A 25518-nucleotide genomic window follows, 5' to 3' on the forward strand; every position below is an offset into this window, starting at 1 on the left:
GTAAAATGTGGAGGGAAAATCAAAAGTAGTTAAAAATGGCCAATTATATCCTGGACCAAAGAGGGTTTAACATTTTTTAAAGTAACGCAATACTTATTTTTCCCAGTAATTAATTAATTTTAGAATCTTGCAATTCAGTTACTAACTCAGTTACTTTTTTGAAGAAGTAACTAGTAACTATAAGTAATTACTTTTTCAAAATAACTTCCCCAACACTGGCCAGAGCACATTTTGAATAACACCATGGGCATTTCAGATTTCACACAGGTGGTTTCTTCTTACACTCTAGAAATGGAATGAAGGTAAAGACATGAGTTTTTGTTATATACTGCTCAAATAAAGTATAGGAACAATTTGAAAACACATCAGGTCTCAAAGGAAAAAAACATGCTGCATATTTATACTGATGTGGGCTGGACAAGGTGTTAAGAACGAGAGGATGCCACATCATTTGATGAAAAAATAATTATCAACCTACAGAGAGCTGAATTCATAGATATGCAGAAAATTAAAGTGAAAAAAACAAACAATGCAGCACGCCAGTGAACTCACGAAGTTTCACTGCAGCGACTCAAAATGGAACTCAGTAGTTTGTATGGCCCCCACATGCTTTTATGCAAGAACAACATCATGCTCGTAATGATACAACGGCTGGTGTCCTCTGGGTTCTGCTTTCACAAGTGGACTAGGTCACCAGATCTCTGAGCTCCTGGATAGTTTGAGGCGCAACCTGGTGGTAACAGATCAACTGAAACATAATGTCCCAAAGGTGTTCTTCTGCAAGTTTCAGCCTTTGGGAAGCAGTATATCTAGTTGTGTGAAAAACTGAATCTCGATTGCATAAATGTTTTTTTTCTTTTGGTTGCCCTTTAGGGGTGACTACAGTAGATCAGCTGACTCCATCATACCCCTGTCAGAAACATCTTCTTCTATCACACCAACCCTCTGCATGTCGCCTCTCACTACATCCATGAATCTTCTCTATGGTCTTCCTGTTTTCCTCCTGCCTGTCAATTCGATCTTTAACATCTGTTGTACAATATATCCGCTATCCTCCACCTCTGTTGACTGCTGTTTGACTGAGGAAGAATAAAGTAGTCGTGGTAAGCCAATCACATGACCAATTCAAGATGACAAAGCAACAAGGTGACATATACCAGTTTTTAAATTGAGTCATGATAAAATATATATACATGGTGTTTTTTTCTGAATACTTTCGTCACGTTTACTAAGGACAGCGGTAGCAAGCACTCCCTGCTTATGACCAAAAAATTAAAAAACAAAACAAAAACACCCCTTTTGTGTTGGTGGAAAAATGTTTGTTGTTAAACTCCAGAAATAGAATCAAGGTTTTATTAACCCTCTGTGTGCTGTACCTCCAAATTACATGACTGATTTAAGCTGACATAGCAAAAAGAAAAATTCAGACTTGTGAGGTTGTGCTGAAAAGAATAACACAAAGCAAGGTGAGGAAAAAATAAATAAATAAAGCAATTTGAAGGTGTAATACAAATGTAAAATCAAAAGGAGTCCAAAATGGCCATTTATGTTTTGGACCTTAGAGGGTGAACAAATCATGAAAAATTAGGTTTACATTTTTGTTCATGCCAGTGCAGATTCCTGACATTTTGTGTAAATTTAAGCATGTAACAATTAGATTTTTGCTAACAAAAAAAGTGTGAAACTTAAGTTAGACTCGTGTTTATAAATGAACCACCCATGTTGTGTAGCTTTCTGGATTGGATACTTATTGGGCTACATACTTATTTATTATACAGGCTACAGTACATAAAATCAAAATTCGCATGTTTTATGTAACTAAAATGTTTAATTATGTGGGCTACAGAAAATAATTAGGTTATAGACAATATTTATATGAAAAACGTGTATACTTACTGCATTTGAATCATTTTAACCGTATGTAACCACTTGCACATGTGTTTAAAAAATGGCTTTACTTTTGCCACCCCCACTTGATTTCCTTCTTTAGAGCCATCCCTGGGTGGTCATGTGATGGTCTGGGGCTGCTCTGCTGCTCCAGGACGACTTACTGTTATTGATGGAACCATGAATTCTGCTCTCTGTCAGTAAATCCTGAAGGAGAATGTCCCCCATTAGTTTGTGCCTCAAAACTCAAGCACATCCAAAACACACCAGTAAATCCACCTCTGAATGCTTATAAAATAACAACAGGAAAGTTTTGTTATGTCCCAGTCAAAGTCCAGACTTTAATCAGATTGAGATGCTGTGGTACAACCTTAAACAAGCTCTTCATAGTCGGAAACCCTCCAGTGTGACTGAATTAAAATAACACTGCAATGGTGAGTTGATTGTGTTGATTCTTGCTGCCACTCTGCTCATTATTTAAATACCAAAAATGAAAATCTTTGGTAATTATTATATACCAAGTGCTTCTGCAAGAACAATCAGAGTTAAATGAGAGACATTTACTAGTTCAGTTTCTTATACACCTTTTCATTATTTCAACCCTCTAGTACAGAATTAATGACCTTTCTCCTGCTGTTCCAAGTCACACGTAGCTGACTGATATTGCAATCAATCAGATTAAAATGAACAAAAGAAAAAAATGGAAGAAAAAAAATGTTAAACTGTATTTCATGGGTTAAAAATGAGTGAAAACATTTAGGAAAGTTTCTAAAATTGAGCCACATGGAGTGTGCTTTTTTATCTCTGACATTCAACATGAATCCATCAGAAGTACACGTAGCATCACAGTTCCTCCTCCTCAGGACAGCAGCAGGTTAACAATAGTTACAAAGTGACGACCTACACCGGGAAACTGATTTGAATAGTTAGATTTTAAAATCATGATTTCACATTTCATTTCCAAATCCAATACAAACTTCCCTGAAATAGCCGGGAATCATGATGTGACCTCTTCCATATATTAACTTTGCACGTTAACAGTTACCCAACATAATATTACACAGTACATCAAATCATTTCATTAAGCAGATGCAACAAGACAGATTTGTAAAGGCTCCTGTGACTTTTGAAACTTTTCTCTTGTGACTATCAGACAGTTTGATTTTCCTGGCGAGATGCTTTGTGTGAGTTGAATATCTGAGTCCACTCTTCAAGCTCTGCCTTCACGGCGCTGGCATCAGGTCGGTCTTCTGGTTTCTCAGACAGCAATGAGTTAATAATTTGCTTCTGTTTAAAAACAAGAAAAAACACAGTGTATGTGTAATGTCTTGTGCAGTGAAACCTCTGATAAATAATAAATATATTTAAAAAATGCATATGTTGTGTCCAGACAACTCAGCAATCAAAGAGGACCTTTTATAACTGAGTAAACCACTTAATGTAAGTTTTATCACTACTCTGCTGATGACCATCCTGTCAAAATGTAAGCATAGTATGAATATGGTAATTTACCTCTTTGGTAAAAGTCACTGAAAACTCTTCAGGGAACCTCTGCCTTCTGACGCCAGGCCAAATCTGGTGTTAATGAAGTGATTAAAGAAGAAAGAGGACGTTAGTTTATACAATAATTGTTCCAATTACACTTGTTTGAAGAATGAAAACATTTAAAACACACAAAAAAGCTGTGCCAGAAGAAACAACCTACAGGTACCTAGTTATTGGTATATAATAACTCCATGCATATGCACAATTGTTAACATGACTGCAGTGAATCTCACCTTTGCTCTTTCATAGCCAGTAGAAAGTTTCCAAAGGAGTTCAAAGAATATCAGCCCCAAAGCAAACATGTCCACTTTTCTGTCGTACTTCCTCTCAGTCTTCTGTGATAGACAAACAGACAAAGGACAAATGTATCTGATGTCATATTTTTCTCAATCACTGTGCTAAATGTTACAGTTATGCTTGAATTAAAAAAATCTTTTCATCTTTCAGTTTAATTGCTTAAATTTGAGGGTCAAATAAAATTCTGCGGGAAGAAAAGCTGATGATTTTACAGCTTTCACCACTAAAGAGAGGTGAGACTGAGCTTTAAGTGTGAAAGGCTCACATGTAGTACTTAGGCCAATTATAAAATCCTATTTGTTAACCAATGAAACACAAGAAGTAAACATTATTGTCAGTATAGACCATCTCACTTGTTCAGGAGCCATGTAAGATGGAGTTCCTTTGCACACTGTTCTCTCTTCATCATCATCATCACTGGTGACCAGACCAAAGTCCCCAATCTTCACTTCTCCTTCCACTCCAAACATGATGTTTGCAGGCTTTGCATTCAAAAGAAGAACATGAGGTATGTTTGAGCAAAATTATCAAAGAGGTATATTTATGTTTATTTATTTGATCATTTCTAGGGACCAAAAAATTAGCAAAGATGTTGCACAATCTATTGTTTGATAGTTTCATGAATGCCCTAAAAGCAGATTTAAAAATAGTCAACAAAAGTCTGTTATGTGTCTCAGGGCGCCTAAAGACCCTTGTCATAGTAAACCAGAGGACACATTAAGGGGTCACACACTTGAAGTACCTTCTAATTTCAGCAGAACAATTTTATTTTGTCTTGAAATTCGCTGCATTGTCTCACCTTAAGGTCTCTGTGGATGTGGTTCTTGGAGTGAATATACTCGACTCCACAAACTATTTCTTGAGCAATTCTCAGACTTTCTTCTCTTCGCTTGGAGTCTTGTTCACTCTCTTTATTCTTCTCATCAATCCAGTCTCTCAGTGTGTTTTTGGCACATAACTCCATCTGAATATACAGGAACTTTGTCTCGGGGTTATCTGCAGTGCTAAAAATGTAAAAAAGAAAAGGAAAAAGTGATGTAAATATTTAACTTTAACCTTTTAACAAAAAGTTAATATATAAAAGTAGGTCCACAGGACTCACTGTGAAGAGGCGTAACTGTCATAACTGTCTCTAAGGTCCCACTCGTATCCAGTATCCTGCATCCAGAACGTGTAATATCTAACAATGTTACGGTGGAAGAGGTCTGATAATGTTCTCACCTCTCGAAGAGATTTTCTGAAACACAATAAGAAAAGTGTCAGTACAGAAAGTGCACAAGTACTGTACATATAACACTGAATGCTGGAATCCTACTGTGGCATACTTAACTCTTTATAGCAGCCGACCTTCACAGCATATTCTATCTTCAACTGTTTATGTCTTACTTTGTAAACAGAACCAAAGGCCCCCTTACCAAGATGATCCAAGGGTTCAAATTCTAAAGTAAACCTGTGGACAGCAACAACACATTTATGCAACAATGTAACGTAATGATCAAATACAGAAAGCTCTTATAAACTTCAGAAATCAAAATCCTAGATGGCAGCATGTCTGTGTGTGTGCTGACTGATTTCGATGTTTCTGAAAACTACCAGTGATTTTGGCAGGTTTTTCTACACGGCACGGTTACTTGACACTTACCCTTGACTAATAATTAAAAATCCTGCATTGAACTGATAATTAGACTGTGGTCATTAGATTGCTGCTGAAGCTAAAAAGTTCTCCAAGTTGACCTCAAGCTATGTCAAGCTGTAGCTCCATAAGAAACAACTGTTTCCAATTCGGATGTTTCCTTCTAAAGGAAGGATAAATCCTCCTTTCTCATACAAAAAAGGTAGACTTGCATAAATGACCACAGGGGTCTGTGCAACAGTGACTTTTTGGCCATGATGCCTCCTCACCTTCTGGAATTGGACTGGCAAAATGCCTGACGGGCCCAAAACCCAACACGAAAGAATACATAAATGATATTGCTCCTTTCCGACCTGCGTTTGCTACTTTTGTGGATCTGTAGTTAACGCCATCACAAAGGCTGAGACTCCTTTTCAGTGCTCTTAAATTGTAATACCGTATGAAATGGATCATGTACAGCTAATGGGACTCAGACCATTGAGTCATTCAGCAGTAGACTTTTACACCCACAGTGTAGGAATGAGTGCTACCGCAGGTCATTCTTACCAGCAGCTGTCAGACTCTATAACACAGTTTAACATCCTTTTGATTATCTTACTCATCAGTTTGTTTGTTCATTGCACATTTTATACATATCTCCGTACAATTTTTTCTATATATATTTCTGTACATTATATACGATCTTCAGTTGATTATGTATATAGGACCACTTTGTGTCTTCCTTTTATATTTTATATTTCCCCCTGCTATAAAAGCTGTGTAACACCCAAATTTATCATCCGTGGGATAATAAAGGTCTATTCTATTACCTATCCCCATACTATTCTCCTCTGTAGACTTGACCCGTATTATTTGTGTCATGGTCCTTCAGGAGAATTTTACTTTTCTTTCACACAGATGCCATGATTTTATCATAGATTTAAATAATAAAAAATAATGTCCTAGAAAATCTTTTAAGCAGAGGTGCTCAACTGCTCTGTTACTTGTTATTTCTGGGAATGTTAAACCAAATACTGGCCCCAATTTTAGTGAAAGGTTTAACACTCCTCTGGATTTTAAATCTAGATAAGGCCTCACTTGAATGTACATAGCTTATGTTCCAAATAAGTTTGCTTCATGTGTGGACACATTCTACTGATGCTAATGTTAATGTTTAACCTGAAACCTTGTTAAACCAATGCATTACCAATAGTGTTATCAATAGAGATTGCGATATTTGTCAAACACAAATTCTATGTAAATTTTGCCTCTCTCTGAGTAAGCAATTTCAGGTTTTGATAGTTTAAAAAAATCTACATTAGTTGTTGATTAGTATAAAACACCCTCAGCTGTCAACGGTGTGCTAACCTCTTTAATGAAGTGCTAATCTAAATTCAGTCTTCAGGAAATATTTCTCATGAGGGACTTCAACTGGAACTGACTGCAACTCTCTAAATCTCTTTAAAATTGTTGAAAGTGTCCAGAAAAATCTTTAAAATCTTTCATCAATTGAATTATTTTAATCCAAGTTATATTATGATCATAGCATTATAAAAGCTTTTCAGTGAATGATTTAGTGCAAAGATGGGGTTAGAAAAACTCTGTCTTTTCCTTTTCTTTTTCATGAGACAGTTTTACTGTGGAAAAGAAGTGCTTTGTCCTTAGTCCTCATCACAAATAGAAATATATGCCTTAAACTGTGATCCAGTGCACATCAACCTTTCAACTACTCACTACTACAAGTCATTCTGAGAGCAAAGCACTTTTAGCCAGCCAGCTTTAGGTTGCTCTGTATCATCCGTGTGGTACGCTGGAGCCACTATCAGGGACAAACAGAGACTGCAGCGTGTTGTGCGCTCTGCTGAGAAGGTGATTGGCTGCAGACTCCCATCTCTGCAGGACCTGTACACCTCCAGGACACTGGGGCGTGCAGCTCGGATCTCAGCTGACCCTTCTCACCCTGGACACAGTCTGTTTGACCTGCTCCCCTCAGGCAGGAGGCTCCGGTCCATTCGCACCAGAACCTCTCGCCATAAGAACAGTTTCTTCCCCTCTGCTGTTGGACACATGAACAATAACCGTATGACTGTTCGCACCACAAACACATGACACTGCACTGTCATGTGCTTTTAATTCTTTTAATTCTTATTTTTATTTTCATGTCTATTTAAGCATTTATGACAGTATGTTTGCACTGAAGCACCGCTGTCATGGTCCTGGGCCATGTTGGCCCAGTATTCTTAGTTTTCATGTATTTTTGTATTTTGTTCCTTGTGTGTTTTCCCCTTGTGACTTTTATTCCCTGTGTGCCCCTCTATGTATCTGTGAGCCCTCGTCTCCCCTCCTTGTGTTTTATTCTATGTTTTCCACATCCCGTTATGTCTGCGTTCTCCCCGTGCTCTCTCTCCTCCTGTTTGAACCTCTGTACTTCCTGTTTTACTTTGCCCGTCTCCCGTTAGTGTTGCGTTCACTCCTGCCGTGTCTTGTTATGATTATCAGTGTCACCTGTGTTCCCCGTGTGCTCCCACTTCCCTCGTTAATCCTCTGTGTATTTATGTCTGCGTCTCCCTCAGTTCTGTGTCGCGTTCTCCCTCATGCTGTGTGTGATTCCCCCTGTGTTTCCTGGTGAGCTTTTTGTTAGTTTTTCCCAGTTTAGTTTTGTATCTCCTATTATCTTTTTGTCAGCAATAAAGCTGCTTTTTGAGTTCATCCCCTGAGTCTGTGAGTTTTGCGATTGGGTCCTCATCCTGCCTGCCACACAGCCGAGCCATGACAACCGCAGCAATTTCCTAATGTTGTAAACCTGCTCAACATTTGGCAATAAAACCCTTCTGATTACTGATTCTGATTCCTGATCAGTCTTTGTGATGGTAATCTATTCCTTATATTTACCTTTCAGCTAGGTTTAAGAGTTCTTAAAATAAATAGTCAGTCATAGGAATGATTTATTAGTTTGTTTGTTTTTTATCACTATGTAAAGTGTATTTAATTATAAGTTTGCTGTGAGTTGCAAATGAACCCCAGTCAATGAATTGCAAATTAAAATGGACAAAAGGCAGGGAGAGGTACTGATAACCTCGCAAGAGTTTTTCTAAGCAGATGTTCACAACAACTATGTTGGAGCCCAACTGATACTCTCATTGGCCAATTTGTTTTTTGAAAAACTGCAGATACTGATAACATCTGTGATTAGGCTAAGATTTACAGGTATCAGCTGAGCTCTGTTTTTCTTCTTCTATTTGTTCTTTTGATGAGGTACTAATTATATACATAATATTGATTCTTACTGAGAGCAACGCCACTAGCTATTTGCTGGTATGTTTTTTTCCTTTTCTTCAAATGTATCTTTCTTTGTAGATTCATAAAGTTTTGTATGAATAAAACAAGTTACAAACTGGTTGGTTATCTCGAATGGCCTTTGTTATGGATTCAAGTTAAGATTAGACTTTCATTTTCTTCTTTTCCTTTGTTTTGGTGGTTTTAAAACAAAAGCATTGAAAAAAAATCAACTGGATTTTTTTAAACGGCACTGACTTGAATTTAATTAATTTCCCTGCATGATCTGTTAACTTGAAAAACAAAATAAAAGCCAAAGCAGATCATTGTCTAATGGAGATTTAAAATAATATCAATAACCCCTTTAAAATTTGAAGGACTGGTCTAGACCTCACCCACATATAGACAAAGACTAAAATCACATTTCTGGCAAGGCTGACATGTTTGGTTCCTTTAACGAGCATCTGATGTCCACAAAACCCTCAAAGTTTTAGGTTCTAGGAAATCAAGAGGTCCAGATAATTTGAAACTTTTCTTTTTTGGTACATAACAGGCAACATTGTGAAGCTATTTTTATTGATCTAAATGAGGTATTTGACACCATTTATTATGAAATTTTAAAGTAAAGACTTGTCAGTGCAGTGTTGTTAGAAAAAACTGAATGGTTTCAAAGTTATTTATCTTGCAACTATCAGTGTGTAAGGATAGAATAAATCACTTGCTACCTCCCTTAATGTAACAAAAGAACTGATGGAAGGTTAAAGTGCTACTGTTATTAATTTTATATATAAACAATCTGGGTTATAATATCACTACAGCAAGAACTGTACAGACTGAGTAAGTATCTGAAAGTCCTATTAATCTTTTGAGGCAAGAAATAGACTTGTTGTTTTCACCTTTATGTTTGTACTTGATTATGGGGATTTGATTTACAGTATATAGAATGCTCAGAATGCTTGATTCTGTCTATCATGGAGCAGCGAGGGAGATTTAAGACCATAGTCTAAACCAGCTTGTGGGGATAGGTTAATTGGATAATCCAAATTGTCACTAGGTGTGAATGTGCGAATGAATGTGAGTGCGAATGGTTGTCTGTCCCTGTGTGTTGGCCCTGCGACAGACTGGCGACCTGTCCAGGGTGTACCCTGCCTCTTGCCCTATTACAGCTGGGATAGGCTCCAGCGCCCCCCGCGACCCTGAAAAGGATATGCGGAAGCCGATGGATGGATGGATTTAAACCTTTCTCTCAGGACATAATACAACAAAAACATGAGTTAAATCAGAATAGCAGTTTCTTAGTACTATTTCTTTTTCCTTATTTAAAATACCGTGATACAGTTGGCATCTCATTCTGGCCATTTCCCACGTTCTTGTCTTTGGCATCCTCCTTAAAGAATAAAAAGCATACATCGATTAAAAGGATAAAATTTGCTCTGATCAGCTGTATACTCTTTAAGAACTAGGGCATACAACCACATCTAGTAATATCAGTAAGTTTATCCCTCCAAGCTGGTCCTTTTAATTACTTGTAAAGAACAGATTGTCTGTTGGAACCTTTAATCAACTATATCTGATGAGACAAAGTAAAGATAAAAATATAAGCACCTTGCTTGACTGCTCCTGAAGAACAAACCAGGCCTGTCGCGCTGCACTTTGTTTGGCTTCTTTGATACTCTTCCCCTTCCCCACAGGATATTGCTTGTTGTTAATCCGTAATTTGTAGAAAAATCTGAGATGCAAAGAAGTTGAACAGTACATTAACAGTTTACTGAACATCAGTCATGAGCATCCAGTGTCTGCAGTGTGTATTCAGAGTCCAGTACGTCAGGCATACTCACTGACTCAAGTCCTCACTTTGTTGACCTGATCCATCGCTGTGATTCTCATCTGCAGTCTTGAAAAATATAAAAAGTACAATTTTAATGTGGTTATATTAAAATGTTTATGTTTTAGGATTATGATCAAGCTAGAATGGCATGGACTGAACTATAACTTACATCTGTAGTTTTGTTGCCATTTATTATGTCGTATACGAGCTTGGCTGCTTCCTCCTTAGCTTCTCTTGCCGTTTTCCCAGAGACTGCTGGGTACTCCTTATCACCAACCATGAAGCTACACCACCTAATGCCATAAAATAACATTTATTTAATCTATTTTACATGAGCACAGAATAGCTATAATTGAGAAACAGTCAGGAGGCTTACGGGATAGCATTATTTGGTCCAGGCCTTGTTGTCTCCATAGGCTTTATAGTCAACCTGTTTCTCTGGCCATGTTCATTGAGCCAGCATATGAAGTTGATATCTGTCTCAGCTGGTGTAGAAGCTTCTGCTGCATTTTCTGTCTGTTAAGGTTAAAAAACAAACAAACACCATGGGCACATGCACCACTTATTTTTCTCCAACATGCTAAAGTTAAATAAACTTACCAAGTCCTGACATTTACCATCCAGCAGGCACCTCAGAGCATTTTCAGCTGCTTTAAGCTTTGCATCTTTTTTGGTCTTCCCCACACCTTTGGGGTAGTCTTTACCATCTATGATCACCTTCTGGCTAAATCTGTAGAGGAAATGACCTGTTAGGGTTAGGTTGCAAGAAATAACTTGAATTTTCTCCTTCCACTTTTAACCTCTGGGAGGCAATATTTCTTTATGATGAAACTTGAGATGTAAATTGCGTGTATATGCAATATATATATAGTAAGACATCCTATATATACAGCAACAGACAAGCAGGTGCAGTTTTAAAACGGGTTTCCAGTGCTTTGCTGGGCTCTTTATAATAACATGACTATTCAACTAGTTAGAAATAAAGATTTGGCAAAGCATAGCGCCATTATAGAGCCTTTGGGCCTAACAGCTATTATTTCCTGTAATTGAAAGACAGATTGAAATTAATTTAAAATATAACTGCAAGGTAATAAAGGCTTACGACTACACCAGTCTGTATTTGATGTCACCATCATTACTTGTGCATTTTTCCGATAAGATACATAAGTCCTCTTCTTAAACTGTACTGATTAGCTTTGACTTACCGTGCTATCAAACACTCATCTCACCCAATACTTCTATTATCGTCGATATATTATAATGCTCAAAGCTCTCAGGTACTACAAATGTACTCACACTTTATTATGGTCTGGGCCGTCAGAGCCAAGGTACTCATACTTCAGCTTCAAGCGATTTCTCTGCGCATACTCGTTTAGTTCAGCTACGTAGATTGTCTGTTGGCCATCTTTCTTCACTTCAACATATGAATGGGAACGTTTGGTTTTCTGACAATAGCGGTTGAAAAGACTTTTGAAATCTGTCTCTGTAAAGCTGGTGTCCTCAGAGCTAGGAACCGTCTGAACTGAAGCTTCTGCTGCATTGTTTCTCTGTCAAGATACCAAGAAATACATCAGAGAGACAATTGCCCCAGGTTGGTTTTTCATTTCTCTCAAGCATGGTCTAGTTAGGCAAAAATAAACCAATTCTTCGCTCGCTTTGAGGCACAGAGCTACACCCCTGCGCAGAAGACTCTCTCTCCGCCCCTGCACAGAAGACTCCCCCCTCCAACAACTGGGTGGTGACACTATCCCCAGACAGTATGAGGAGATCCCTTGGCGGGATCAATACCCACAAAGCCCCTGGTCCTGGTAACATCCCTGGACAAGCACTGAGAGACTGTGCTGCAGAACTCACAGATGTCTTCACAGACATCTTTAATACATCACTGAGCCAGGTTGTGGTTGCCTCAAAGCCTCCACCATCATTCCTGTACCAAAGAAGTTGTCTTTAACGACTACCATCCTGTCGCACTCGCCTCCATCAACGAACGTTTGGTTTTCTGACAATAGTGGTTAACAAGGCCTTTGAAATCTGTCTCTGTAAAGCTAAGAACCATCTGAACTGAAGCTGCATTGTTTCTCTGTCAAGATAACAAGAAATGCATCAGAGAGACAATTGCCCCAGGTTGGGTTTTCATTTCTCTCGAGCAAAAATGAACATTATCTTACAGATTCCACTGAATCCCGATGACCAAGCTTAGACGGGCTTTCCAGAGCATTTTTTGTTGCATTTTGCTTTGCTTCCTTCTTGGTCTTCCCCTCACCACTGGGGTAGGCTTTACCATCTGTGACTGGACTCGGGTTGAATCTGTAAAGACATGAGAGCTTTGTTATATACTGCTCAAATAAAGTATAGGAACAACTAGTTAGAAATAAAGATTTGGCAAAGCATAGCGCCATTATAGAGCCTTTGGGCCTAACAGCTATTATTTCCTGTAATTGAAAGACAGATTGAAATTAATTTAAAATATAACTGCAAGGTAATAAAGGCTTACGACTACACCAGTCTGTATTTGATGTCACCATCATTACTTGTGCATTTTTCCGATAAGATACATAAGTCCTCTTCTTAAACTGTACTGATTAGCTTTGACTTACCGTGCTATCAAACACTCATCTCACCCAATACTTCTATTATCGTCGATATATTATAATGCTCAAAGCTCTCTCAGGTACTACAAATGTACTCACACTTTATTATGGTCTGGGCCGTCAGAGCCAAGGTACTCATACTTCAGCTTCAAGCGATTTCTCTGCGCATACTCGTTTAGTTCAGCTACGTAGATTGTCTGTTGGCCATCTTTCTTCACTTCAACATATGAATGGGAACGTTTGGTTTTCTGACAATAGCGGTTGAAAAGACTTTTGAAATCTGTCTCTGTAAAGCTGGTGTCCTCAGAGCTAGGAACCGTCTGAACTGAAGCTTCTGCTGCATTGTTTCTCTGTCAAGATACCAAGAAATACATCAGAGAGACAATTGCCCCAGGTTGGTTTTTCATTTCTCTCAAGCATGGTCTAGTTAGGCAAAAATAAACCAATTCTTCGCTCGCTTTGAGGCACAGAGCTACACCCCTGCGCAGAAGACTCTCTCTCCGCCCCTGCACAGAAGACTCCCCCCTCCAACAACTGGGTGGTGACACTATCCCCAGACAGTATGAGGAGATCCCTTCTCGGGATCAATACCCACAAAGCCCCTGGTCCTGGTAACATCCCTGGACAAGCACTGAGAGACTGTGCTGCAGAACTCACAGATGTCTTCACAGACATCTTTAATACATCACTGAGCCAGGTTGTGGTTGCCTCAAAGCCTCCACCATCATTCCTGTACCAAAGAAGTTGTCTTTAACGACTACCATCCTGTCGCACTCGCCTCCATCAACGAACGTTTGGTTTTCTGACAATAGTGGTTAACAAGGCCTTTGAAATCTGTCTCTGTAAAGCTAAGAACCATCTGAACTGAAGCTGCATTGTTTCTCTGTCAAGATAACAAGAAATGCATCAGAGAGACAATTGCCCCAGGTTGGGTTTTCATTTCTCTCGAGCAAAAATGAACATTATCTTACAGATTCCACTGAATCCCGATGACCAAGCTTAGACGGGCTTTCCAGAGCATTTTTTGTTGCATTTTGCTTTGCTTCCTTCTTGGTCTTCCCCTCACCACTGGGGTAGGCTTTACCATCTGTGACTGGACTCGGGTTGAATCTGTAAAGACATGAGAGCTTTGTTATATACTGCTCAAATAAAGTATAGGAACAATTTGAAAATACACCAGGTCTGAAAGGGGAAAAAACATGCTGCATATTTATACTGATGTGGGCTGGGCAAGGTGTTAAGAACGAGAGGATGCCACATCATTTGATGAAAAAAAAATTATCAACCTACAGAGCGCTGACTTCATAGATATGCAGAAAATTTAAGTGAAAAAATAATGCAGCACGCCAGTGAACTTACTGAAGTTTCACTGCAGCGACTCAAAATGGAACTCAGTAGTTTGTATGCTCTTATGCACGAACAACATCATGCTCCTACAGGCGTTGCACTTACGCCTGTAGTGATGAAGTGCTTTGAGAGACTGGTCTGTCAGCACATCAGGGCCGGTCTGCCTCCCACTCTGGACCCCCACCAATTTGCCTACAGGACAAATCGTTCCACCGAGGACGCTATCACCATAGCGCTCCACACTGCGCTGAGTCACCTGGAGCACCGAGGAAGCTATGTGAGAATGCTCTTTCTGGACTTCAGCTCAGCATTCAATCATATCATCCCGGAGATCCTGGTCCAGAAACTGTCTCACCTGGGACTCTCCACCCCCATCTGCCTCTGGATCAAGGACTTCCTGACAAATAGACCACAGTCTGTCAGACTCGGCCCCCACCGGTCCAGCACCATCACACTCAGCACCGGGTCTCCACAAGGATGTGTTTTGAGTCCCCTCCTGTTTACGCTCTACACATCCGACTGCTCCCCTACCCATCTCTCAAACACCATCATAAAGTTCGCGGATGACACCACAGTGGTTGGACTCATCTCAAGGGGGGATGAGTCGGACTACAGAGATGAGGTCAACAGACTGACTGAGTGGTGTTCAGTTAACAACCTCCAACTGAACACCACGAAAACTAAAGAACTTATCTTGGACTTCAGGAAGGGCAGAGCAGACCCGGCCCCACTTTACATTCACGGGAGCTGTGTGGAGAGGGTACGCTCCATGAGGTTTCTGGGCGTGCAGATATCTGATGACCTCTCCTGGACTGCAAATACTACAGCGGTGGTTAAAAAGGCCCAGCAGCGTCTCCACTTTCTGAGAGTGCTCAGGAGGAACAACCTGGAGGAGAGGCTGCTGGTGACATTTTACAGAGCCACCATAGAGAGCATCCTAACGTACGGCATAACAACATGGTATGCAGGGTGCTCAGCTGCAGACAGGAAAGTACTGCAGAGGGTCATCAACACAGCCCAGAAGATCACTGGCTGCTCTCTGCCCAGCCTGGAGGTCACTGCAAACTCTCGGTACCTCAGCAGAGCTGGCAATATCATCAAGGACCACTCTCACCCCAGCAACCAACTGTTTGAACTATTACCGTCAGGCCGACGGTACAGGTCACATAAAACCAGGACAAACAGATTCAGGGATAGCTTCTTTCCCAGAGCTATCACCATAGTAAATAAGCACAAAAACAATTGAACCTATTCCATACCGTCACTGTCATTATATTATGCTGCTATTCATACTGTCATTATATTAATGCTGCTATCCTGTATATATTGTACATACTATTGTTTGAGTACTTACGATTGTTTTTTTTTTTTTACTTTTTATATTTTACATTTATATTTATTATTGAAACTTGCACCAAGGGAGTGGCACTCCAATTTCGTTGTACTCTGTACAATGACAATAAAGGCTATTCTATTCTATTCTATTCTATTCTATTCTATTCTATTCTAATGATACAACGGCTGGTGTCCTCCGGGCTCTCCTCTCACATGTGGACTAGGTCACCAGATCTCTGAGCTCCTGGACAGTTTGAGGCTCAACCTGGTAGTAACAGATCGACTGAAACATAATGTCCCAGAGGTGTTCTTTTGCAAGTTTCAGCCTTTGGGAAGCAATATATCTAGTTGTGTGAAAAACTGAATCTCGATTGCATAAATGTTTTGATTCTTTTGGCTGCCCTCACTACAGTAGATCGGCTGCCTCCATCTTCCCCTGTCAGAAACATCTTCTTCTATCACACCAACCCTCTGCATGTCGCCCCTCATTACATCCATGAATCTTCTCTATGGTCTTCCTGTTTTCCTCCTGCCTGTCAATTCGATCTTTAACATCTGTTGTACAGTACAGTGGCTTGCAAAAGTATTCGGCCCCCTTGAACTTTCCAACTTTTTGTCACATTACAGCCACAAACATGAATCAGTTTTATTGGAATTCCATGTGAAAGATCAATACAAAGTGGTGTACACATGAGAAGTGGAACGAATTTATCATAATTCCAAACATTTTTTACAAATAACTTTCAAATTTTCAAATAACTGAAAAGTGGGGTGTGCGTAATTATTCAGCCCCCTGAGTCAATACTTTGTAGAACCACCTTTTGCTGCAGTCACAGCTGCCAGTCCTTTAGGGTCTGTCTCTACCAGCTTTGCACATCCAGAGACTGAAATCCTTGCCCATTCTTCTTTGCAAAACAGCTCCAGCTCAGTCAGATTAGATGGACAGTGTTTGTGAACAGCAGTTTTCAGATCTTGCCAGGGATTCTCAATTGGATTTAGATCTGGACTTTGACTGGGCCATTCTAACACATGGACATGTTTTGTTTTAAACCATTCCATTGTTGCCCTGGCTTTATGTTTAGGGTCGTTGTCCTGCTGGAAGGTGAACCTCCACCCCAGTCTCAAGTCTTTTTCAGACTCCAAGAGGTTTTCTTCCAAGATTGCCCTGTATTTGGCTCCATCCATCTTCCCATCAACTCTGACCAGCTTCCCTGTTCCTGCTGAAGAGAAGCACCCCCAGAGCATGATGCTGCCACCACCATATTTGACAGTGGGGATGGTGTGTTCAGAGCGATGTGCAGTGTTAGTTTTCCGCCACACATAGCGTTTTGCATTTTGCGCAAAAGGTTCCATTTTGGTCTCATCTGACCAGAGCACCTTCTTCCACATGTTTGCTGTGTCCCCCACATGGCTTGTGGCAAACTGCAAACGGGACTTCTTATGGTTTTCTGTTAACAATGGCTTTCCCACCTGAGCTGTAGATCTTTGCAGCTTGTCCAGAGTCACCATGGGCCTCTTGGCTGCATTTCTGATCAGCGCTCTCCTTGTTCGGCCTGTGAGTTTAGGTGGACGGCCTTGTCTTGGTAGGTTTACAGTTGTGCCATACTCCTTCCATTTCTGAATGATCACCTGAACAGTACTCCATGGGACGTTCAAGGCTTGGGAAATCTTTTTGTAGCCTAAGCCTGCTTTAAATTTCTCAATAACTTTATCCCTGACCTGTCTGGTGTGTTCTTTGGACTTCATGGTGTTGTTGCTCCTATTATTCTCTTAGACAACCTCTGAGGCCGTCACAGAGCAGCTGTATTTGTACTGACATTAGATTAAACACAGGCGCACTCTATTTAGCCATTAGCACTCATCAGGCAATGTCTATGGGCAACTGACTGCACTCAGACCAAAGGGGGCTGAATAATTACGCACACTCCAATTTGCAGTTATTTATTTGTAAAAAATGTTTGGAATCTTGTATGATTTTCGTTCCACATCTCACGTGTGCACCACTTTGTGTTGGTCTTTCACATGGAATTCCAATAAAATTGATTCATGTTTGTGGCTGTAATATGACAAAATGTGGAAAAGTTCAAGGGGGGCGAATACTTTTGCAAGCCACTGTAGATCCACTATCCTCCTCCTCTGTACATGTCCAAACCATCTCAACCTTGCCCTGTCCCTCTGATTTACTCATTTGATTTACTCATACTGTCCTTTCTGGTCACTTCTAGTGAAAAATCTTTGCATCGGCAAACTTAAATTGGTGGTGCACAAATATCGTGTCTGCTCAGAAACGGTTCATCCCTGCTGAGTCTTTATGTATTTCCACATGTTAAGGCTCAAAAACGCTTCACCACCCAAGATTAAATTTTGTCTTCTTCTTCCTCCCTGTCTCTGTGACTGCTTTTGAGTCAGCTAGCTTGAGTATGTATAGGTTTCGTTTTCACGTAGCCTACGCGGATTTTCACATTTTATAACAAATGAAACTGAAAGTGAGCACGTACAGGTGTTGTACCTGTCAAATTCAGTTGAAGCATGGTTGAAAAGCAATGTCTGACTTTCATTGGCTAAGATTTATAGAATTTTTATTTATTATTACTTTTGTCAGATTAAAGGTATTTCTGTGACCATTATGAGTTTTTCTTTCTTTGACTGAAGGGTACCAACGATTTTGTCCACGTCTGCATCTGAGAAGTTTATTGAGTGACAGAGAAAATGGATTTTTGAACTTTACTTACCGTTTCTGGGTTACTTTGCTGCCCTGAGTGAGACCACTATTCAGCACCCTTCCTTAATTTTTAAATTTAAAAAGAAAATAGAAAGAAAAATATTGAGTCAGTGGGCAACACCTAAAAAAGGTATTTCAATTGAATTGCTAACTATGTACAGCACAGAGAACTGCAGTAGTAACTAACTCAGTGGTTCTTAACCTTGTTGGAGGTACCGAACCCCACCAGCTTCATATGCGCATTCACTGAACCCCTCTTTAGTGAAAAATAAAATGTGATTTTTTTTACTGGTGCACAAAATGAGCCATGCATGTCATGGCGGAGGCTCTGCTGAACCCCTGAGACTGAGTCACTGAACCCCTAGGGTTCGATCGAACCCAGGTTAAGAACCACTGAACTAACTGTTTTATAACTTTATTTAAGCTCAATAATAAAAAGTAGACAAAGTAAAAACATAACATTGGGTATAGCATGTTTTCTAAGAAAGTCAGTTTATGAAAATGAAATTAAAAGCAAGATGAATTTCTTAAATATCAGTAAATCAAAAGTGTGAATTTCTTGATGCAGTTTTTGGAGAGGTGAAGGTAAAACAGGGATAACAGGATAATCTTTTTAGAAATGTTATTATTTAATGTATTAAAAGTTTGGCTGGACAATTAACAAATTAATGGCATGCTATTTATTAAGGGAGTAACTGGGATTGGTGAAAAATAAATAAAACTAGAAATAACCTGCATGGCTTAAACAAAAAACAAACAAAAAAACCTTTAGGACATTTCCTCTAATTCAGGAGAAACGTGAGAAATTTAAAAACATAAACTGACACAACCTGACTCTCAACATGCTTATTAAAATAAACCTGTGTTTATTTTGTTGTTTTCATGTCTTTTTTTCACTTACCATTTATCATCATAATTCTCGACCTTGCCACCTCCAGTGCATCATCTGAATAACTCTGTATCATCACATCTACTGTTTTTATCCTGTCTGCATTCTCCAAACGACACTTTCTGATGGTTGGGAAACCACGTACAGATTCATTCTGCAGGTAAAAGTGGAAAAGTTTCAGCTCTCCCTCTCCCAGATTCTCCAGCATTTCCAGGAGTTGTGATGCAACAGACGTCGCCATCATTTATCTGTAAAAAACGAGAGGGCATTTTCATCTGAAAGAACAAGAGAGTATCAGTTGACTGTGGATACAGGAGGAAAGACGGAGTTTTCGTCCCAGTCACTGGACCAGCTCTTTATTCTCTCAAGGATACTTAGGTGTATGTGAGTTTCACCAACCAGTCTACATGTGTTTTGTGGCCTTTTTGCCGCATTGCTGGCAAAAAGTCAGACTATTTCCCAGTGGGTGATTGACTCCATCAGTGTTGCCCTATGTCACTGATTCTCTTCTTAATTTTTATAGACAGAATTTCTAGGTGTAGCCAAGTGGCAGAAGGTTTCCGCTTGGGTGGTCTCAGAATGTCATCTCTGCTTTTCACAGTTAGTGTGGTTCTGTTGGCTTCATCAGGTGGTGGCCTTCACCTCTCATTTGTAATGGAAATGAGATTCAGCACCCAAAATGGTGGAATACCCAATGAGTTACTACCCAAGTGGAGGAATTTAAGTATCTCAAGTCTTGTTTACGAGTGAGGGGAGGATGCAGGAGATTGACAGATGGATTGGTGCTGAGTATTTAAGTGACCCAGCCAGCTGGGAGAAGAGGGAGTGAGAGGATTTTTCCACTCTGTGTTGGTATTCTCAAAAAACCTGAGCACCCTCTCAGAGAGCCAGCTTAGGAGGTTCAGGAACATGATAAGAGCTAAGTTATTTTGACATAAATACCGCATCCAATTTAAAATACTGCTGCTTACGTTTAAAAATTACCAACAACACAGCACCGAGCTACCTTAAGGAACTCCTTAAATCGTATGTTCCTGCCAGAGCATTAAGATCATCTACTCAGTTACTCTCGGTGCAGCCTAGATCTCGGCTGAAGTCTAGAGGTGACCGGGCGTTTGCCCTGGCTGCACCAGAGTTGTGGAATAACCTTCCGATTGTGATCCGGGCATCCGATTCCATCCAATCTTTTAAATCTCGGTTAAAAACCTATTTGTTTAATCTCGCCTTTCCTGCTTGTTAATGCTCGCACCTGACTCTTAGACTTACTCTATTTTTCCTTATATATATATATATATTTTATGGCTTTCGCTTTAATTATGTTTTTATTTGATATGCATTTTATATTACCCCTGTGTATTAGTGGCATTGACCTGTGAGTATATTTGATACTTTGCTAAGGCCTTATAATACTCGTGTTACTTCTCTGTCTCTTATGTTAAGCACTTTGGTATACCGCTGGTTTTTAAATGTGCTCTATAAATAAAGATTGTTGTTGATATGGTTTCAACTGTCTGACTGTCTGACTCACACCTGAAAAATGAGGATGTGCCTCATCTGGGCCTATCAGTGTGGAGCAACTTTGTCTTTGTTTTCAGATTTTCAGAGGCTATTACTCCAGTTTGTTGGCTGATTCTTTGATGCAAATCAAACAGGAACACAATGATTTATAACCCGATTGCAATCAAATACATTACAACTAACGTTTATGTCATTTTATTTTGAAAGGCCTGACAGAAAACAGTTGGACACTGATGTATGTGATTTAATAGTGAGACAATGTTTTCGTTCCAAGAAATAAAAAGGCACCGTTTGTTTATGAAGTAATCAATCAAACACGAGAATAAAATAAAACTGTTTGATTCAAATCAATCAATAATTTATAATCATATGGATTTGTCTTCAAACACAACAGTGATCAAAGTTTATCCTGAACTAAGAGCTGAACATCTGGTCCAGACATCACAGAAGCAAAGAGTCAAACTGTTAAAGAAGGAAAAAAGCAAACTTACAGTTTCTTCACAAAGGCTGTGTCCCAATCCAGCGACTTCACGCTCTGGAGTAAGCGCAGTTCGTGTACTAGTTACGGCGTGTACCAGGAAGTGCGGAAGTGAGAGGCAGAGGTGTGGACTCGAGTCACATGACTTGGACTCGAGTCAGACTCGAGTCATTAATTTTATGACTTTAGACTTGACTTGAAAAAATGTTCTAAGACTTGTGACTTGACTTGGACTTTTACACCAATGACTTGGGACTTGAATTGGACTTGAACCGGTTTACTTGAAAAGACTTGATATTTCACCCCAAATATAAAATTTAACATGCATATTATATAGAGATTGAAAATGTGACGTCATTCAGGGGTAAAATCGCAAAGGATTCTGGGAACTCGTGGCAAGAGGTACTAGCGTACGCAGGCTTTCAATTGAAATCAGTTACACAGCGATAAAAAGAAACACAAAAATGTCAAGAAGCTGTTGTATTATTAACTGCAATAGCCGGTCGCATGACAGCCATGGGAAGCCGACGGGTAAAGAGATCGGTTGTTATCGGATTACGTCGTTGAAGAGAAATTGTTCGAGCCATGTTTCCGAAGTAACAAAGAGGCGACGGATGGCCTGGATTGCAGCCATTCAAAGACCAATTATAACGTCCCAGAACACTCCAGCTCACAGGTTAGTCTGCTCCAAGCATTTCCACAAAGGTCAGTCTGCTGTAGTAGTTAATACGTCATTTTTCTTAACATAATTGGTGATATAGGTTACAAGCAAGTCTGGCGCTGAACAGAAATTGTCGCGCTATGCTCCTTTATTTATTGTGCATAAATAGTGAATTGTCCTGACACAATATTGTGTTTCGCTTCTGTTATTATGGCACATTGACAAAAACATATACTTTTATTCACAGGATAAAACAGTTTTTTGTATCACTAATTGCCCAGTACGATTACAGCATACAGTATTATTGTCACTGCTACATTTCTGTAACGCGTACCAGAAATTATTTCCACTGCTAATTAATTACCATTGAGCTCAAAGGTCCTATTAATAAACGGTTAACGAATGTGTATTTATGACGACGATTTGTGAGACTGGTAAACTTATGATACGTACGATGGTCTTTTGTTCTACACGGTGCATTTCAAGGTCCTGTACCCATCCGTCGGTAAACTGTACCTGGGCTTGTTGCAGTGACTGGAAGTTACTAAACTTTCATGAGTGTATGCGCTCACTCCAAGAACCGTATAATTATAAATATGCATATAAATATGCTACGATGAGATAGCTGACTTCATCTAACTAGCAAATGTTGTCCAGGCTACGTTGGTGATGCAGTTTTTTAAATGTGTATGATATTTTTGTCATGCGATTTTAAAGCCGGTCCTACAACCGCATCCAAGAATAACATGCAGCTTATCTCAGAACCGTCGGTGAAAATTATTCTTGGAGCTAGGTTTAATTGAGCTGCATTTTAAAGAGGTGCAATTTCACAATTTGTGTATATTTTCTACGTTCACTATTTCGTCATGTGTTGAGAAAAGCACAGATTTAAAAATTACATGGTCTAATATTTACATTTAGCATAACTGCAACATTATTTTTTCGTTTTTTTTTTTAAAGACTCGAAAGGACTTGAAATTCAAAATTTCAGACTTGTGACTTTACTCGGACTTTTACACCAGTGACTTAAGACTCGACTCTGACTTGCCTGACATTACTTGAGACTTGACTTGTGACTTGAGGATAAAGACTTAAGACTTACTTGAGACTTGCAAAACAATGACTTGGTCCCACCTCTGGTGAGAGGCTTGTGAAATGGGACGGTCTAGCCTTCGTTGCGCTGCTCAGGTTGCCTAACAACCATACTAACCATGAGTAACGTTTCATACAGCATTGTTTGACAGAAATGAAGGACAAAAAATGTTTTTTTGTTCATTCATTTTTGTCATGGCATCACTTTGATTTGTTGAGTATCTGAGGCTGAGACCACAGGACTGTAAAAACATGATTGTTGGGCTTCATTTCTGTACTGAACAGTCATATAAGATTAGTTAGTAAATAACAATTAGCTAATGTTGTTCATGAGACTAAGGTCATCTCACTTTGGTAATGTAAATATAATATGGCCAATATTATAGTAATCATTATTAGTTATTACAGCAGTGAACTTGAACTCTGTGTCAAATACTGAGCTTCAGTAAAGATTCAAATTGCATTTATTTATATTTCCTATCACCTTAAATCTTCACTCAAAGACAAATATTTTTGACAGTGTATATATAGATGTATCATATATAACAGACAAATATTGCTCGTTTAATTTGTTGGCATTATTACATTTGGCTCAATGCTTACATATATGTGTAAAAATAAAATGTACAAGCTGTGATAACTGTGTCTGATAAAATGAAGAGAAAATATTGAATATTCCTTTATTGGGTGAGAAAATCACACCATGTCATAACTGCTTTAAGTCATAAAGAATAGATATCAGAGCCTTAAACAGGCTGACTTCTGCTAAATGGGTCAAACTGGGCAGAAAGTATACAAACACATAACATCCTTATAGAATATGATGTAACACTATAGATCAACTTACCTCAGAATATATAAAGCATATAAACAATTACAGTAATATGATGCAACAAACACAGCAGTGCTACTAATCCAAAATACTCAAAGCTTCATAGAACTGAAACAAACATTTATTTTTAGCTCCATTCTGCTGCTGATACATACTTTAGGTTTCTGAATATTAAACTTGTTGCTGCCTTTCATAGTGTGTAACTTGAAGGCCCTGAGTACTTTCTCCCACACTGAAAACACTGGAATGGTAAAATTATTTGAACATTACCTAATAAGACTGATTCAGGACAGACAATTAGTGATTTTAAACTTTTCTAGCAGTCCTTCACAAACAGGGAACAGTCTGTCTATTCTCTCCATCTGTCAGCTGCTGCTGGCTCTTCCTCCTCCTCTTCCTCACACACTGCTGATGTGCAGCAGTGGGTCCCTCAGTCACACATGGAACTCAAATGTGATAAGCTGCACGATTCAAACAAAAGTGTAACTTATAAATACATGTTCATACGTTTATTACACAATCACCATCTGATTTTGAGTCAGCTAGCTTGTGTATGTATAGGTTTCGTTTTCACATAGCCTACGCGGATTTTCACATTTTATAACAAACGAAACTGAAAATGAGCACCTACAGGTGTTGTACCTGTCGAGATTTGTATGCCCTCCTCAAAACACACGGATTGAAATAAATCAGACGAAGCAACTTTTAAATGTATTCATAAAATTAACATGTACATCAAAGTTAAAGAGAATATAGTTTGTGATTGCTTGCAACATTATAATATTGCGGTTAATGAGTGTAAGAATACAAAATAGGGGAAAAAAAGGCCTGGGATTGGAACAAAGAACTGAGGTACAGGGCAGGAGGACAATCAACCCCCACCCTCAGGACAGTAGAAAGAGTTACTGAGGGTGAGGAGCAGACAAAGGGTAAACGGGCACTACCATAGAAGGAGATGGGGGTCAAGGTGTCAGCACCTTTGGCCACTGTACTAGTGTATTTCCATTGTGGGGGTGTTTACTGTAGGGGGGAGGAGACCAGAGGATATAACTGTAACTGTTGTGTGGAGTTCTTTAGATCAGCCTTTAGGACTGCATAAGAATGCAGTGTGCTGATCTCCAGATGCATCTGTAAGAATAATGGGTAATAAAAGGATTGTGTAAAACATGGAAACATCTCAGCATGATCTCTACCAGGACTAAAAGAATGGCAGAGACCGGCGTTGTCTCAACAATTTGGTGCCGTGACCCGGATCTTGGTAGTTGATCTCCATTTGGACCTTGGCTGAAGCGGAATGGACACTGAGGTTATTGCCGGCAAAAAACAAGGTAAGCAGAACCTGTTTAATCAAATCTGCATATTGGAAATTAAGATAAATTTCACCCAAAGGTGTCCTGAATGCAGAAGTCCATAAATTTAGATAAGAGTTGTGTGTAGAAGAGAGCTGGTTTCTCTAAAAGTAAGGGTTGGAGTCCCGGAAAGCAGGACTTTCTAAATTCCATTGTCCTTGGATGTGGCTGCCCCTCCTATGAGTTGACTAATTCATAGGCTCAGATGGCGTTTCTGGAACTAGGTTTGAGGCCTGGGAAATTCCGGACCCCGAATTCT

The 25518-nt window shown here is 39.4% G+C and overlaps 1 long non-coding RNA gene and 1 pseudogene across 2 annotated transcripts; both read right to left on the bottom strand.

Annotated features, from left to right (window-relative positions):
* Positions 1-2198: 2198 nt before the first annotated feature.
* Positions 2199-12406, bottom strand: LOC145419804 (interferon-induced, double-stranded RNA-activated protein kinase-like; annotated as a pseudogene). Its single transcript, XR_013901141.1, has 13 exons — positions 12351-12406; positions 11046-11175; positions 10822-10961; positions 10615-10738; positions 10223-10511; positions 9946-10004; positions 5060-5179; positions 4832-4966; positions 4529-4733; positions 4083-4211; positions 3666-3767; positions 3400-3462; positions 2199-3174 (listed from the first exon to the last, which is right to left on the bottom strand). The product of XR_013901141.1 is annotated as an interferon-induced, double-stranded RNA-activated protein kinase-like (transcript).
* Positions 12407-13232: 826 nt separating this feature from the next.
* LOC145419602 (uncharacterized) lies at positions 13233-21425 on the bottom strand. The gene is made up of 4 exons (XR_013900903.1): positions 21339-21425; positions 19342-19577; positions 18451-18502; positions 13233-14146 (listed from the first exon to the last, which is right to left on the bottom strand). It is a non-coding gene; the product is annotated as an uncharacterized LOC145419602 (long non-coding RNA).
* Between the last annotated feature and the right edge of the window lie 4093 nt (positions 21426-25518).

This window comes from Astatotilapia calliptera, chromosome 13 (genome assembly GCF_964374335.1).
Source record: "Astatotilapia calliptera chromosome 13, fAstCal68.1, whole genome shotgun sequence".
Classification (NCBI taxonomy): domain Eukaryota; kingdom Metazoa; phylum Chordata; class Actinopteri; order Cichliformes; family Cichlidae; genus Astatotilapia; species Astatotilapia calliptera.